The sequence below is a fragment of the Arachis stenosperma genome, chromosome 6 (assembly GCF_014773155.1).
Source record: "Arachis stenosperma cultivar V10309 chromosome 6, arast.V10309.gnm1.PFL2, whole genome shotgun sequence".
NCBI lineage: Eukaryota > Viridiplantae > Streptophyta > Magnoliopsida > Fabales > Fabaceae > Arachis > Arachis stenosperma.
In genome coordinates, this window is record NC_080382.1 from 34,242,623 (window position 1) to 34,258,932 (window position 16,310).

Sequence of the window (16,310 nt, forward strand, 5' to 3'; positions counted from 1 at the left end):
TATAAAAAAAATAAAATAACAAAGGAAAATAGATAAATATAACATTGGGTTGCCTCCCAACAAGCGCTTCTTTAATGTCAGTAGCTTGCCAGTGGGCTCTCATGGAGCCTCACAGATGTTCAGAGCAATGTTGGAACCTCCCAACACCAAACTTAGAGTTTGAATGTGGGGATTCAACACCAAACTTAGAAGTTGGTTGTGGCCTCCCAACACCAAACTTAGAGTTTGACTGTGGGGGCTCTGTTTGACTCTGTTTTGAGGGAAGCTCTGCATGCTTCCTCTCCATGGTTACAGAGGGGTATCCTTGAGCCTTAAACGCAAAGGATTCTTCATTCACTTGAATGATCAATTCTCCTCTGTCAACATCAATCACAGCCTTTGCTGTGGCTAGGAAGGGTCTGCCAAGGATGATGGATTCATCCATGCACTTCCCAGTCTCTAGGACTATGAAATCAGCAGGGATGTAATGGTCTTCAATCTTTACCAGAACATCCTCTACAAGCCATAAGCTTGTTTTCTTGAATTGTCTGCCATCTCTAGTGAGATTCTTACAGCTTGCACCTCAAAGATCCCTAGCTTCTCTATTACAGAGAGAGGCATGAGGTTTATGCTTGACCCTAGGTCAAAGAGAGCCTTCTCGAAGGTCATGGTGCCTAATGTACAAGGTATTGAGAACTTCCCAGGGTCCTGTCTCTTTTGAGGTAATCTCTGCCTAGTCAAGTCATCCAGTTCTTTGGTGAGCAAAGGGGGTTCATCCTCCCAAGTCTCATTACCAAATAACTTGTCATTTAGCTTCATGATTGCTCCAAGGTACTTAGCAACTTGCTCTTCAGTGACATCTTCGTCCTCTTCAGAGGAAGAATACTCATCAGAGCTCATGAATGGCAGATCCAATGGAATCTCTATAGTCTCAGCGTGAGCCTCAGATTCCCATGGTTCCTCATTAGGGAACTCATTGGAGGCCAGTGGACGTCCATTGAGGTCTTCCTCATTGGCGATCACTGCCTCTTCCTCCTCTCCAAATTCGGCCATGTTGATGGCCTTGCACTCTCCTTTTGGATTCTCTTCTGTATTGCTTGGAAGAGTACTAGGAGGGAGTTCAGTAACTTTCTTACTCAGCTGACCCACTTGTGCCTCCAAATTTCTAATGGAGGACCTTGTTTCAGTCATGAAACTTTGAGTGGTTTTGATTAGATCAGAGACCATGGTTGCTAAGTCAGAGTGGCTCTGCTTAGAATTCTCTGTCTGTTGCTGAGAAGATGATGGAAAAGGCTTGCCATTGCCAAACCTGTTTCTTCCACCATTATTGTTGTTGAAACCTTGTTGAAGTCTCTGTTGATCCTTCCATGAGAGATTTGGATGATTTCTCCATGAAGGATTATAGGTGTTTCCATAGGGTTCTCCCATGTAATTCACCTCTTCCATTGAAGGGTTCCCAGGATCATAAGCTTCTTCTTCAGATGAAGCGTCCTTAGTACTGCCTGGTGCAGCTTGCATTCCAGACAGACTTTAAGAAATCATATTGACTTGCTGAGTCAATATTTTTTTCTGAGCTAGTATGGCATTCAGAGTATCAATCTCAAGAACTCCTTTCTTCTGATTCGTCCCATTGTTCACAGGATTCCCTTCAGAAGTGTACATGAATTGGTTATTTGCAACCATTTCAATGAGTTCTTGAGCTTCTGTAGGCGTCTTCTTCAGATGAAGAGATCCTCCAGCAGAGCTGTCCAATGACATCTTGGACAGTTCAGACAGACCATCATAGAAGATACCTATGATGCTCCATTCAGAAAGCATGTTAGAGGGACACTTTCTGATCAATTGTTTGTATCTTTCCCAAGCTTCATAGAGGGATTCACCTTCCTTCTGTCTGAAGGTTTGGACTTCCACTCTAAGCTTACTCAATTTTTGAGGTGGAAAGAACTTTGCCAAGAAGGCATTGACTAGCTTTTCCCAAGAGTTCAGGCTTTCTTTAGGTTGTGAGTCCAACCATATCCTAGCTCTGTCTCTTACAGCAAAAGGGAATAGCATAAGTCTGTAGACCTCAGGGTCAACCCCATTGGTCTTGACAGTATCACAGATTTACAAGAATTCAGCTAAAAACTGATGAGGATCTTCCAATAGAAGTCTATGGAACTTGCAATTCTGTTGCATTAGAGAAACTAATTGAGGCTTAAGCTCAAAGTTGTTTGCTCCAATGGCAGGGATAGAGATGCTTCTCCCATAGAAGTCGGGAGTAGGTGCAGTAAAGTCACCCAGCACCTTCCTTGCATTGTTGGCATTGTTGTTGTTTTCGGCTGCCATGTCTTCTTCTTGTTTGAAGATTTCTGTTAGTTCCTCTGCAAAGAGTAGTGCTTTAGCTTCTCTTAGCTTTCGCTTCAATGTCCTTTTAGGTTCAGGGTCAACCTCAACAAGAATGCTTTTGTCTTTGCCCCTGCTCATATGAAAGAGAAGAGAACAAGAAAGTATGGAATCCTCTATGTCACAGTATAGAGATTCCTTGAGGTGTCAGAGGAAAAGAAGAATAGAAGGAGAGGGTAGAAGAAGAATTCAAACTTATCTAGAAAGATAGAATTCGAATTATTGATAATGGAGGAGTGTTAGTCCTTAAATAGAGGGATGTGAGAAGAGGGGAAGAATTTTCGAAAATAAAGTAAGAGATTTTGAAATAATTAAAAGAAATTTTGAAAAATTGATTGTTGATTTTCGAAAACTAAGATTGAGAAAGTAATTAAGTGATTTTGAAATTAGAAATCAAAAAGATATGATTGAAAAATTAATTTTGAAAAAAATGTGATAAAAAAAATATAGTTTTAAAAAGATATGATTGAGAAGATATGATTTGAAAAACAATTTAAAAAGATTTGAATTTGAAAATTAATGACTTGGCTAACAAGAAATTTAAAAGATATGATTCAGACATTAAACCTTTCTCAACAGAAAAGGCAACATAATTGAAATGTTGAATCAAATCATTAATTGTTAGCATGTATTTTTGAAAAGTGGAAAGAAATTGATTTTGAAAATATATGATTGAAAATATATGATTTGAAAAAGATTTGATTTTGAAAAATTATGAAAACATGAAAAAAATTTGAATTAAAAACAAAATCTTCCTTCTTGTGCCATCCTGGCGTTAAACGCCCAGAATGGTATACATTCTGGCGTTTAACACCCAAAATGCTACCCTTTTGGGCGTTAAATGCCCAGCCAGGTACCCTGGCTGGCGTTTAAACGCCAGTTTTCCTTCTTCACTGGGCATTTTGAACGCCCAGCTTTTTCTGTGTAATTCCTCTGCTGTATATTCTGAATCATCAATTCTCTGTATTATTGACTTGAAAAGACACAAATTAAAATTTTTTTTTGAATTTTTAATGATGAGGAATAATCAAAATGCCACTAAGATCAAATAAACAATGCATGCAAGACACCAAACTTAGAAGTTTGTATACTATTGACACTAACAAATTGAGAATGCATATGAGAAACAACAAAACACTCAAGACAAGAGAATTTAAAGATCAGAGCAAGGAAATCATCAAGAACAACTTGAAGATCAATGAAGAACATAATGCATATGATTTTCGAAAATTAGAAGAATGACACCAAACTTAAAATTAGACACTAGACTCAAACAAGAAACATAAAAATATTTTTGATTTTAAGATTTTATAAATTTTTTTTTGTGATTTTTAGAAAATTATATGGAAAAGAAAATAAAGAGATTCAAAATTTTTAATAAGAATTCCAGGAATCATGCAATGTTAGTCTAAAGAAATTAGACATGGTTAGCCAAGCTTCAGCAGGACATTACATTCAAGAGCTAAATTGATGAGAATCAATCAGCTTTGGTGATGATAAAAACATCACCTTGAAACTCTAGAATTCATTCTTAAAAATTCTGAAAAAATACCTAATCTAAGCAACAAGATGAACCGTCAGTTGTCCAAACTTGAACAATCCCCGGAACTGGCGCCAAAAACTTGGTGCACGAAATTGTGATCATCAATGGCGCCATCAACATGGTACGCTCAATTGCAATATCAACTCTTTATCATAACTTTGCACAACTAACCAGCTAGGGCACTGGGTCGTCCAAGTAATAAACCTTACGCGAGTAAGGGTCGATCCCACGGAGATTGTTGGTATGAAGCAAGCTATGGTCATCTTGTAAATCTCAGTCAGGCGGAATCAAATGGTTATGGAGGATTAATGATTAAAAGATAAGTAAAACATAAAATAAAGATAGAGATACTTATGTAATTCATTGGTGAGAATTTCAGATAAGCGTATGAAGATGCTCTGTCCCTTCCATCTCTCTGCTTTCCTACTGTCTTCATCCAATCCTTCTTACTATCCATTGATTCTTTTGCGTCTATCATTAACGCCCCACAATCGCGAGTTTGAAGCTCGTCACAGTCATTCAATCCCTGAATCCTACTCAGAATACTACAGACGAGGTTTAGACCTTCCGGATTCTCAAGAATGCCACCATCAATTCTAGCTTATACCACGAAGATTTTGATTAAGGAATCCAAGAGATAAACATTCAAGCCTTGTTTGCATGTAGAACGGAAGTGGTTGTCAGGCACGCGTTCATAAGTGAGAATGATGATGAGCGTCACATAATCATCACATTCATCATGTTCTTGGGTGCAAATGAATATCTTAGAACAAGAATAAGCTGAATTGAATAGAAGAACAATAGTAATTACATTAATACTCGAGGTATAGCAGAGCTCCACACCTTAATCTATGGTATGTAGAAACTCCACCGTTGAAAATACATAAGAACAAGGTCTAGGCATGGCCGAATGGCCAGCCTCCCAAAGAGGGTTCAATCATAAAAACATGATCAAAAGATTTTTTCATACAATAGCAAAAGGTCCTATTTGTAGAGAACTAGTAGCTTAGGGTTTACAAAGATGAGTAAATGACATAAAAATCCACTTCCGGGCCCACTTGGTGTGTGCTTGGGATGAGCATTGAAGCTTTCATGTGTAGAGACTTTTCTTGGAGTTAAACGCCAGCTTTTGTGCCAGTTTGGGCGTTTAACTCCCATTCTTGTGCCAGTTTCGGCGTTAAACGCCAGAATTCTTGAGCTGACTTGGAACGCCTGTTTGGGCCATCAAATCTCGGGCAAAGTATGGACTATTATGCATTGCTGGAAAGCCCAGGATGTCTACTTTCTAACGCAATTAATAGTGCGCCAATTGGGTATCTGTAGCTCCAGAAAATTTACTTCGAGTGTAGGGAGGTCAGAATCCAACAGCATCTGCAGTCCGTTTTAGCCTCTGAATCAGATTTTTGCTCATGTCCCTCAATTTCAGCCAAAAAATACCTGAAATCACAGAAAAACACACAAACTCATAGTAAAGTCCAGAAAAGTGAATTTTAACTAAAAACTAATAAAAATATAATAAAAACTAACTAAAACATACTAAAAACATACTAAAAACAATGCCAAATAGCGTATAAATTATCCGCTCATCAACCAGTCGGCAGAGAAGCCCAGGAAATACCATATCTATACTCCTCTTCGGGTGTCTTTGGTGGATGTCTACAGGGAAATATGCAACACAGAAAAGATTCCACCACCCTGTCCAATAAAGCACAAAAGGGGAGGAAGTCAAACTGAGTACTGTGAATACCACAAAATCTACGGGCACCCCACAAATGAATGCTACGACTTAAAGAACGTCATCGAAAAATTAGCCTAAGAAGGAAGGCTGGATTGATTCCTAGCCAACACCCCGGATGAGCCAAAAAAGAGAAGGATGGATGAAGAGGGCGGACGAGCTGAACGCCTCCCTCACACCCCGAAAAGGCACGTTCACATGATCAACGAAAGATTCGCAGGAGGAAGGATCTCCAAGTCATCCCGTAAAAGACACCTCAAAGAAATATACCACGTAGGAGAAGGGAGTAGGTCGCCCGACCTCCCCACCATTTCCTTCACCAACGAAGACGCCGCTGGCATCATCCCTGGGCATGATGATCCTGTGGTCGTGACTATCATACTGGCTAATGCCAATCTCCACCGAACATTGGTTGATCAGGGAAGCTCAGCAGACATCCTATTCAAACCCGCTTTTGACAAGCTCAGGCTACAAGAAAAGGAGCTAAAAGCATATCCCAACAGCCTATTCGGGCTAGGAGTCATTCCGATCCAACCCCTCAGATATATACCCCTGCAGACCACCTTTGGGAAGGGAGCCCAGTTTAGAACGCTGAGCATAGACTACATTGTAGTCGATGTGAACTCCGCGTACAATGCCCTTATAGGACGAACGACCTTAAATCAGCTCGCCACAGTAGTCTCCACTCCATACCTATGCATGAAGTTTCCAACTCTGGAAGAGATAGCCCCTGTCAAAGGAGACCAAAAGCTCGTGCGATGCTGCTACAACGAAAGTTTAAGCCTTAAGGGTGACCCCAATGGAAAAGAGGCCAATGCCATTGAACTAGGAGGAACCCGGACTTGCGAAGAACTTCGCCCCCAGGTAGAAGGTGAGATCGAGGTGGTTCAAATCAGAGACAGCCAAGATAAAACAACAAGTATAGGCATAAATCTGAAAGGAAACCTCAAAGAGCTGCTAATAAAGCTCGTAAGGGAAAATTCTGACCTCTTCGCATGGAAAGCCACTGATATGCCCGGCATAGACCTCGACTTAGTGTGCCACAAACTGGCAGTCTACCCTGGATTTCGACCAATACAACAAAAGCGTAGAAAGCTCGGCTCGGAGAGATCACAAGTCGTGGAAGAACAGGTGCAAGCTTTGCTGGAGGCAGGGTTCATAAGGGAGGTCAAGTACCCATTTTGGCTAGCCAACGTTGTATTGGTAAAAAAGCCAAATGGTAAGTGGTAAATGTACGTAGATTACACCGACCTCAATAAAGCCTACCCAAAAGACCCCTACCCCCTCCCGAACATCGATACCCTGGTCGACACGTCGTCGGGATACAAGTACCTCTTCTTTTTGGACGCCTACTCATGGTTCAACTAGATCCCAGTGCATTAACCCGACCAGAGGAAGACCTCATTCCTAACCCCAAAAGCGAACTACTGCTACGTAGTTATGCTGTTCAGACTCAAGAATACGGAGGCCACATATTAGAGGTTAATGAACAAAGTATTTGTCGATCATATTGGGAAGCTGAAGGAGGTCTACGTAGCGGATATGCTAGTAAAAACCCAAAAAGAAGAAACACTACTGCCAGACCTCGCCGAAGTATTCGGTACCATAAGAAAGCACGGATGAGGCTAAACCCGACAAAATATACCTTTACGGTAGAAGCTGGCAAATTCCTAGGGTTGATGCTTTTCCAGAGAAGGATTGAGGCAAACCCAGACAAATGCCAAGCCATACTCAATATGAAAAGCCCGACCTGCGTAAAAGAGGTACAACAGCTGAATGGAAGACTAGTAGCCTTGTCTAGGTTCCTAGCTGGATCGGCATTACGATCTCTCCCTTTCAGCGCTAGTCAGAGAAGACAACAGACAATAACCCATCTACTTCATTAGTAAGGCTTTACAAGGGTCTGAACTGAAGTACCAAAAGATAGAAAAGTTTTCCTACGCCCTCATACTCACCTTCCGGTGACTTCGACCCTATTTTCAAGCCTACACCATCCAAGTATGGACCAATCAAGCGATGAAAGGCATCCTACAGAAAATAGACTTGGTTGGAAAAATTCTACAATGGGCGGTCGAGTTGTCCGAATTTGACGTCAAGTATAAAGCTCGCACCGCCATCATGTCCCAATACTTGGCCGATTTCATCGCAGAGCACACCGATACCCCGGAAACCCCCATAGAATGGAACCTCTATGTTGACGGCTCGTCAAACAAAGCCGGAGGTGGAGCAGGCATTATCCTAGAATGCGACCAAGGAACCTAACTCGAACTCTCCTTAAGGTTGGAGTTCCCCACATCAAATAATCAAGTGGAGTACGAAGCCCTACTGGCTGGTTTGAAGCTGGCTAGGGAGGTCAGAGCCTAAAAGCATACCATCTACAGCGATTCACAAGTAATCACCTCGAAAATAGAAGGAAGCTACGAGGCAAAGGATCCTACCATGAAAAAATACCTAGACAAGACCAAAGAACAGTGGTGGACGAAATTGTGATCATGCTTGAATCATTTGTGATCAATGTTCTAATTATTTTGAGATGAAAGCTTTATTATGGCACTGGTTGAATTCACAACTCCGTTCAACTAACCAGCAAGTGTACTGGGTCGTCCAAGTAATAAACCTTACGTGAGTAAGGGTCGATCCCACAGAGATTGTTGGTATGAAGCAAGCTATGGTCACCTTGTAAATCTCAGTTAGGCAGATTAAAAAGTTATGGGTTTCGAAAATTATATAAAAAGAAGAAATAATAAAAGGGATAGAATACTTATGTAGATTTATTGGTAGGAATTTCAGTTAAGTATATGAAGATGCTGTATGGCTCAAGGACGCCTGCTATTCTCCTGCTTCAACTCAATCCTTCTTACTCCTTTCCATGGCAAGCTGTGTATAGGGGTTCACCATCAGCGGTGGCTACTTTCAATCCTCTCGGGAAAATGGTCCTCTGCGGCTGTCACTCGCATGGCTAATCGTCTGGAGGCATCACCCATGGTTGATGGCTACATCCCATCCTCGCAGTGAAAACTACGCTCACGCACTCTGTCACAGCACGGCTAATCACTGGTTGGTTCCTGCGCCTACTGGAATAGAATCCCTTGATTCTTTTGCGTCTGTCACTAACGCCCAGCACTTGCAAGTCTGAAGCACGTCACAGTCATTCATTACCGGAATCCTACTCGGAATACCACAGACAAGGTTAGACTTTCCGGATTCCCAGGATCCTACTCGGAATACCACAGACAAGGTGAGACTTTCCGGATCCTCATAAATGCCGCCATCTATCTAGCTTATACCACGAAGATTCTGTTGGGGAATCTAAGAGATACACATTCAAGCTCGGTTGCATGTAGAACGGAAGTGGTTGTCAATCACGTGCGTTCATAAGTGAGAATGATAATGAGGGTTATCTAATCATCACATTCATCATGTTCTTGGGTGCGAATGAATATCTTGGAATAAGAATAAGAGAGAATTGAATAAAAGAAAATAGAACTGCATTAATACTTGAGGTACAGCAGAGCTCCACACCCTTAATCTATGGTGTGCAGAAACTCCACCGTTGAAAATACATAAGTAAAAGGTTCAGGCATGGCCGAATGGCCAGCCCCCTGAAACGTGATCAATAGCCTCTTAGGATGAAGAATAAAACAAAACTGAGACCAAAGATGTCTAATACATTAATAAATCATCCTATTTATAATAAACTAGCTCCTAGGGTTTACATGAGTAAGTAATTGATGCGTAAATCCACTTCCGGGGCCCACTTGGTGTATGCTTGGGCTGAGCTTGATCAATACACGAGCTAAGGCTTCTCTTGGAGTTGAACTCCGAGTTATGACGTGTTTTGGGCGTTCAACTCCGGATCATGACGTTTTTCTGGCGTTTAACTCCAGACAGCAACGTGTACTTGGCGTTCAACGCCAAGTTACGTCATCAATTTCCGAATAAAGTATGAACTATTATATATTGCTGGAAAGCCCTGGATGTCTTCTTTCCAACGCCGTTGAGAGCGCGCCATTTAGAGTTCTGTAGCTCCAGAAAATCCATTTCGAGTGCAGGGAGGTCAGAATCCAACAGCATCAGCAGTCCTTTTGTCAGCCTTTTTCAGAGTTTTGCTCAAATCCCTCAATTTCAGTCAGAATTTACCTGAAATCACAGAAAAACACACAAACTCATAGTAAAGTCCAGAAATGTGAATTTAACATAAAAACTAATGAAAACATCCCTAAAAGTAGCTTGAACTTCCTAAAAACTACCTAAAAACAATGCCAAAAAGCGTATAAATTATCCGCTCATCACAACACCAAACTTAAATTGTTGCTTGTCCCCAAGCAACTGAAAATCAAATAGGATAAAAAGAAGAGAATATACTATAAATTCCAAAATATCAATGAATATTAATTATAATTAAATGAGCGGGACTTGTAGCTTTTTGCTTCTGAACAGTTTTGGCATCTCACTCTTTCCTTTGAAGTTTAGAATGATTGGCTTCTCTAGGAACTTAGAATTTAGGATAGTGTTATTGACTTTCTTAGTTAAGCATGTTGATTCTTGAACACAGCTACTAATGAGTCTTGGCCGTGGCCCTAAGCACTTTGTTTTCCAGTATTACCACCGGATACATAAATGCCACAAACACATAACTGGGTGAACCTTTTCAGATTGTGACTTAGCTTTGCTAAAGTCCCCAGTTAGTGGTGTCCAGAGCTCTTAAGCACACTCTTTTGCTTCGGATCACGACTTTAACCACTCAGTCTCAAGCTTTTCACTTGGACCTTCATGACACAAGCACATGGTTAGGGACAGCTTGATTTAGCCGCTTAGGCCTGGATTTAATTTCCTTGGGCCCTCCTATCCATTGATGCTCAAAGCCTTGGATCCTTTTTACCCTTGCCTTTTGGTTTTAAGGGCTATTGGCTTTTTCTACTGCTCCTTCTTTTTCTATATACTCTTTTTTTTTTTTCGAATGCTTCTTCTTTTTCACTGCTTTTTCTTGCTTCAAGAATCAATTTCATGATTTTTCAGATCCTCAATAACATTTCTCTTTGTTCATCATTCTTTCAAGAGCCAATAATTTTAACATTCATAAACAACAAGATCAAAAGACATATGCACTATTCAAGCATTCATTCAGAAAACAAAAAGTATTGTCACCACATCAATATAATTAAATTAAATTCAAGGATAAATTCGAAATTCATGTACTTCTTGTTCTTTTGAATTAAAACATTTTTCATTTAAGAGAGGTGAAGGATTAATGGATTTTATTCATAGCTTTAAGGCATGGTTATATACTAATGATCATGAAGTAGAGACACAAAACATAGATAAACACAACATTAAAAACCGAAAAACAGAAAGAAATAAAGAACAAGGAATGAATCCACCTGAGTGAGGGTGGCGCCTTCTTGAAGGTCCAATGGTGCTTTTTGAGCTCCTCTATGTCTCTTCCTTGCTTCTGTTGAATGATTCCTAGTAATTTTGGTGTTCCTCCCCTTAGTTGCTTCCAATATTTGTGTGGAGGACAACTTATCCCCTGAGGTATCTCAGGGATCTCTTGATTTGCAGCCACATGTTCTACCACTGAGCTATGACGGCTTATATTTTAGTCTTTCCATCTCCCATGACTCAGAGGTGGAAGTTTTTTTGTCTTCCCTTTGAGGTTTCTCTGGCCTTAGGTGCCATTAATGGTAATGGAAAAGCAAAAAGCTATGCTTTTACCACACCAAACTTAAAATATTGCTCGCCCTCGAGCAAGAGAAGAAAGAAGAGAAGAAGAAGAAGAAGAAGAAAATGGAGGAGAGTGAGGGGAGATGGATTCGGCTATATGGGTGGGATTGGGTGGGAAGGAGAATATGAATTGTAAAGGTAGGTGGGGTGTATGGGGAAGAGTGGATAAATGTGGGTGGTGAATGAAAAACAGAAGGAATGACCATGAATAGAGAGAGAGGGCGAGGTAGGTGGGGATCCTGTGGGGTCCACAGATCCTGAGGTGATCCTGTGGGGTCCACAGATCCTGAGGTGATAAAGAAATACCATTCCTTCACCATATAGGCATGTAAAATGCCTTCATGCATCATTCTGGCGTTCAAACGCCCATTGGTGCATGTTCTGGGCGTTCAACGCCCATGTAATGCATGTTTCTGGCGTTGAACGCCAGTTTTATGCTTGTTTCTGGCGTTCAGCGCCAGTTTGTCTCCTCTAGGCACATTCCTGGCGTTCAGCGCCAGGATGTTGCTTGTTTCTGGCGTTCAGCGCCAGAATGGTGCTCTGTTCTGGCGTTGAACGCCAGCCAGATGCACCTTACTGGCGTTGAACGCCAGCCTGTGCGTCCTCCAGGGGGAAAAATTTTTTCTTCTGTTTTTGACTCTGTTTTTAATTTTTTTTTATTTTTTTCGTGACTCCTCATGATCATGTACCTAATAAAACACAAAATAACAATAAAATAAAAATTAGATAAATAAAATTGGGTTGCCTCCCAACAAGCGCTTCTTTTAATGTCAATAGCTTGACAGTGGCTCTCATGGAGCCACAAGGTGATCAGGTCAATGTTGTATAATTGTCCACACCAAACTTAGAGTTTGGATATGGGATCTTAACACCAAACTTAGAGTTTGGTTGTGGCCTCACAACACCAAACTTAGAGTTTGACTGTGTGGGTTCTTCTTGACTCTGAACTGAGAGAAGCTCTTCATGCTTACTCTCTGTTGTCACAGAGGGATGGCCATGTGCCTCAAACACAAGGTAGTCCCCATTCAATTGAAGGACTAATTCCCCTCTGTTAACATCTATCACAGCTCCTGCTGTGGCTAGGAATGGTCTTCCAAGGATGATGCAATCATCCTCTTCCTTCCTAGTGTCTATGATTATGAAATCAGCAGGGATGTAAAGGCCTTCAACCTTTACTAACACGTCCTCTACTATTCCATAAGCTTGTCTCAATGACTTGTCTGCCAGTTGTAATGAGAACAAGGCAGGTTGTACCTCAATGATCCCCAACTTCTCCATTACAGAGAGTGGCATTAGATTTATCCCTGACCCCAGATCACACAGAGCCTTTTCAAAGGTCATGGTGCCTATGGTACAGGGTATTAAGAACTTGCCAGGATCTTGTTTCTTTTGAGGTAGAATTTTCTGAATCCAAGTATCCAGTTCATTAATGAGCAAGGGAGGTTCACTTTCCCAAGTCTCATTACCAAACAACTTGGCATTCAGCTTCATGATAGCTCCTAAATATTGAGCAACTTGCTCTCCAGTCACATCTTCATCCTTTTCTGAGGAAGAATAGTCTTCAGAGCTCATGAATGGCAGAAGGAGATTTAATGGAATCTCTATGGTCTCTGTATGAGCCTCAGATTCCTTTGAATCCTTAATAGGAAACTCCTTCTTACTTGAGGAACGTCCCAGGAGGTCTTTCTCACTGGGATTTTCGTCCTCCTCCTCCCTTGGGCATTCGGCCACTTTGACTATGTCAATGGCTTTGCACTCTCCTTTTGGATTCTCTTCTGTATTGCTTGGGAGAATACTGGGAGGAGTTTCAATGACTTTCTTACTCAGCTGGCCCACTTGTGCCTCCAGATTTCTAATGGAGGATCTTGTTTCATTCATGAAACTGAAAGTGGCCTTTGACAGATCAGAGACTACATTGGCTAAATTAGAAGTGTTTTGTTCAGAATTCTCTGTCTATTGCTGAGAAGATGATGGATATGGCTTGCTATTGCCCAGCCTAGTCCGTCCACCATTGTTAAAGCCTTGTTGAGGCTTTTGTTGATCCTTCCATGAGAAATTTGGATGATTTCTCCATGATGAGTTATAGGTGTTTCCATAAGGTTCACCCATGTAATTAACCTCTGCCATGGCAGGGTTCTCAGGATCATAAGCTTCTTCAGAAGCTGCCTCTCTAGTACTGTTGGATGCATGTTGCAATCCATTCAGATTTTGAGAAATTATGTTGACCTGTTGAGTCAACACTTTGTTCTGAGCCAATATGGCATTCAGAGTATCAATTTCAAGAACTCCTTTCTTTTGAGGTACCCCATTGTTCACGGAATTCCTCTCAGAAGTATACATGAATTGGTTGTTTGCAACCATGTCAATGAGTTCTTGAGCCTCTTCAGGCGTTTTCTTCAGGTGAATAGATCCACCTGCAGAATGGTCCAATGACATTTTCGAAAATTCAGAGAGGCCATAATAGAATATATCCAATATGGTCCATTCTGAAAACATGTCAGATGGACATCTTTTGGTCAGCTGCTTGTATCTTTCCCAAGCTTCATAGAGGGATTCACCATCTTTTTGTTTGAAGGTTTGAACATCCACTCTCAGCTTGCTCAGCTTTTGAGGAGGAAAGAATTTATCCAAGAAGGCAGTGACCAGCTTATCCCATGAGTCCAGGCTATCCTTGGGTTGTGAATCCAACCATATTCTAGCTCTGTCTCTTACAGCAAAAGGGAAAAGCATGAGTCTGTAGACTTCAGGATCAACTCCATTCGTTTTTACAGTCTCACAGATCTGTAAGAACTCAGTTAAAAACTGATAAGGATCTTCAGATGGAAGTCCATAAAACTTGCAGTTTTGTTGCATTAAGGCAACTAGCTGAGGTTTCAGCTCAAAGTTATTGGCTCCAATGGCAGGAATGGAGATGCTTCTTCCATCAAACTTGGACGTTGGCTTTGTGAAGTCACCAAGCATTCTCCTTGCATTATTATTATTATTTTCGGCTGCCATCTCTTTCTCTTGTTCGAAAATTTCTAAAAGGTTGCTTCTGGATTGTTGTAATTTAGCTTCTCTTAATTTTCTCTTCAGAGTCCTTTCAGGTTCTGGATCAATTTCAACAAGATTGCCTTTATCCCTGTTCCTGCTCATATGAAAGAGAAGAAAACAAGAAAAGAAAGAGGAATCCTCTATGTCACAGTATAGAGATTTCCTTTATGTTAGTAGAAAAAGAAAAGGGGGTAGAAGAATGAAGAAGGAGGTTCGGATTTTTGGATGAAGAGAGGTGAAGAGAAGTGTTAGTAATTAAATAATTAAATAGAAGAAGAAAAGAGAAGGGAATTTTCGAAAATAATTTTTGAAAAAGAGGTTAGTAATTTTCGAAAATTAGAGATACAATGTAATTAAAATTAAACATGAAACAATTAGTTAATTAAAAAGAATTTTTGAAAAAGAGAGAGATATTTTCGAAAATAGAAGAGGGAGAAGTAGTTAGGTGGTTTTGAAAAAGATAAGAAACAAACAAAAAGTTGGTTAGTTGATTGAAAAAGATTTGAAATCAAAATTGAAAAAGATAAGAAGATAATAAGTTAGATAAGATATTTTGAAATCAAATTTTGAAAAAGATAAAATTTTTGAAAAAGATAAAATAAAAGATAAAAAATTTAATTCAAAAATTTTAAAAATTATTTACTTCACTAACAAGAAACTACGAGATAAGATTCTAGAACTTAAAGATTGAACCTTTCTTAACAAGAAAGTAACAAACTTCAAATTTTTGAACCAATCACATTAATTGTTAGCTAATTTTCGAAAATTTGATATAAAGATAAGAAAAAGATTTTGAAAAAATAATTTTTAAAAATTTTCGAAAATAATAAAAAAAAATGGAAAAGATATGATTTTTGAAAAAGATTTTGAAAAGATAAGATTTTTAAAATTGAAATTTTGACTTGACTTTGTAAGAAACAACTAATTTTAAAAATTTTTGACCAAGTCAACCCAAAATTTTGAAAATTTGGAGGGAAATAAGGAAAAGATATTTTTTTTATTTTTGAATTTTTAATTATGAGAGAGAAAAACAACAAAAATACTCAATGCATGAAATTTTTAAATCAAAACAATGAATGCATGCAAGAATGCTATGAATGTCAAGATGAACACCAAGAACACTTTGAAGATCATGATGAACATCAAGAACATAATTTTGAAAAATTTTTGATGCAAAGAAAACATGCAAGACACCAAACTTAGAAATTTTTAATGCTTGGAAAATATGAATGCAAAGATGCACATGAAAAACAAGAAACAACACAAAACAAGAAATCATCAAGATCAAACAAGAGGACTTATCAAGAACAACTTGAAGATCATGAAGAACACTATGAATGCATGAATTTTCGAAAAATGCAAGAAAAAAAATTTTTAAAGCATGCAATTGACACCAAACTTAAAATTTAACTCAAGACTTAAACAAGAAACACAAAATATTTTTGATTTTTATGATTTTCTAATTTTTTGGATTTTTATTAATTTTTTTTCGAAAATAAAGTTTTAGAAAAACGAAAAATAAAAGAAAAATTTTGAAAAAGATTTTTGAAAAGAAAATTACCTAATCTGAGCAACAAGATGAACCGTCAGTTGTCCATACCCGAACAATCCCCGGCAACGGCGCCAAAAACTTGGTGGACGAAATTGTGATCATGCTTGAATCATTTGTGATCAATGTTCTAATTATTTTGAGATGAAAGCTTTATTATGGCACTGGTTGAATTCACAACTCCGTTCAACTAACCAGCAAGTGTACTGGGTCGTCCAAGTAATAAACCTTATGTGAGTAAGGGTCGATCCCACAGAGATTGTTGGTATGAAGCAAGCTATGGTCACCTTGTAAATCTCAGTTAGGCAGATTAAAAAGTTATGGGTTTCGAAAATTATATAAAAAGAAGAAATAATAAAAGGGAT

The 16,310-nt window shown here is 39.5% G+C and overlaps 1 non-coding gene across 1 annotated transcript; it reads left to right on the top strand.

Annotated features, from left to right (window-relative positions):
• The first annotated feature begins 1,791 nt into the window (after positions 1 to 1,791).
• LOC130938351 (small nucleolar RNA R71) lies at positions 1,792 to 1,899 on the top strand. The gene has a single exon (XR_009069520.1). It is a non-coding gene; the product is annotated as a small nucleolar RNA R71 (small nucleolar RNA).
• Positions 1,900 to 16,310: the final 14,411 nt, after the last annotated feature.